Genomic DNA, 2,141 nt, shown 5'->3' with positions numbered 1-2,141 from the left:
TAAACAAAGGAGGAGGCTGCAATGCTTGATAAGAAATGTACTCATTATCTTGCCCATGTAATTGTAACCCCTCTATACAGTATGTTCACAATAAAAAAAGACAATTTTTGACAATGTGAGGAGAGAAAAGCTGAACCATATGGATATGTAGGATCAAAGAAGAAGGAGTTGTGACCTGTGCTGAAATAAGACTCAAAGACGTGAGACAGTGAATACTCAGGACTGCCATAAACATAGAAGAAGAGGTTTGAAACTCATACAATTACACTGTGAAACTGGTCAATTTGGTGGCACTTGGGCCACCAAATAGGGTCTGAGCTCATTAGGCTGGCATTCTCCCAATTGTGCTGCACTCTCAGCCCAGTAAAATTATTCTCACAGTTACATGGGTAAGGACATTGCGACAAAGAGAGGATAAGGAACTGCATTGGTGCCACACATTCACTAAACATATGGCGTTGTGTCCCGAACCTAGTTAGTATCACCGTAGGACCTACATGAGAACAGTTGAACTGTATACAAACATAATTCTGAAATTGAAATAGTACTAACAAAGGTTTAAAGATGAACATAGAACAAATGGAAAGGCAAAGAAGTTTGACTGCCATAGGGAAGCATATGATTTACAGGAATGATGTCTACAATCACAGACAAGAGGCAAAGGGCATGGCCTTGGGCAAAGCATGGCTACCCAATAAACACAATTTGGAGAATCTGGAAAATACAGCCTGGATTACTTGTAGACCAAGACAATGAACACAGTTCCTTACAGTAAAATAGAAAATCAGAAGCTAGAGTGATGGTTAATGATATCTTCAGGGAAATGGTATCATTCACTCTGGAGTCAGATATAAGACCCACTTCTTTGCTATTGAATCAAACACAGACACACAGACACACACACACACACACACACACACACATACATACACACAAATATACACTATTGTGGCCAATAAAGTGATGCTGTTTATTAATTCTGTTAAAGAATTAGGAAGTTTCAAGGCCCTCAAGGAAGATCACTCAGCAGCAAATGTAAGCTGTATCTGCAATATTATCTTCTGGTCAATTCTTCCTTTAACCTCAGCCAGTTATGCAGTAAAGAAATATCTGGAAGCCTTGGTGCTAGAAGTAGTGAAATAAGACTACCATCATTTATTCTGTCTGCAATTTCTCAAATACTGTCTGGCTGATTTTACCTGTAAGATGACTCAGATGGGTTATTGGGACTAAAGTCTGCCATCAGGCTGAAGTGGGTATTTTCTCACAAACCACTTGGTCATGAGTTACTAACCTTGGCCCTTTCCAGATGCTTTGCATTCTCCTCCCATTATGTCCTGCTGTCAAGAACTCATATCAATGCCAAAGCAGAGGTCTGGGCAGATCTGCCTCAGGTAGGACCCAGAGTGAACCATGGAAGCCCAAGCTCTGCCTCTCTGCCTTCTGTTACACTGGATCCCGGGTGAGAAAAACAAGAGATAACAATGACTTCTGCTCTGTGACCACAGTAATGAAACCTCAGTGTAGATCGAGCACACTCATTCTACAAGGAGACAACATGTTTGATGAGAAGGTCATGGCTGACTTTTCTATTTTCAACCTCAGATATCCCTAGAGAAGTTCCACTGATGCTGTCTCTAGCCTTTTTGCCTTTGTCAAATAGACAATGTCACCTGCCAGGCTAGTTGAAATGTTAGCTCCAACTTAGCCTGGTACCAGCAGAAACATAGGAAGACTCCCAAACTCCTTATCTATGTGACAACCACCAGAGCCACCCACAGGCATCCCTGCCAGGTTCAGTGGCAATGGGTCAGCCAGATGTTATTCTCACCATCAGCAGCCTGGAGGCTGAGGATGCTGCAGTTTATCACTGCTACCAGTATAATAATGCATGTTCCACAGTGATTCAGCATAAAAAAAACCTAAGCATTATTTTCACAAACCAGCCAATTCCTTTGTAGGCAGATGGTTTGGTGGTTGCTCGGTGGTTGCTCGGTTCTGGCATGTCTGCCTTTATCTGGGAATCTGCTGTTCCTGAAAAATAAAATAAAAATAAAACACCTCCGCAACAGCATGAAGGCCTTGAGTTCAAGTTCAAAGAAGTATTCACACACACACACACACACACACACACACACACA

The sequence above is a fragment of the Dipodomys ordii genome, unplaced genomic scaffold, assembly GCF_000151885.1.
Source record: "Dipodomys ordii isolate 6190 unplaced genomic scaffold, Dord_2.0 Scaffold261, whole genome shotgun sequence".
NCBI classification, from domain to species: domain Eukaryota; kingdom Metazoa; phylum Chordata; class Mammalia; order Rodentia; family Heteromyidae; genus Dipodomys; species Dipodomys ordii.
The sequence above is the reverse complement of the archived record's forward strand: the minus strand, read 5'-3'. Positions refer to the sequence as shown.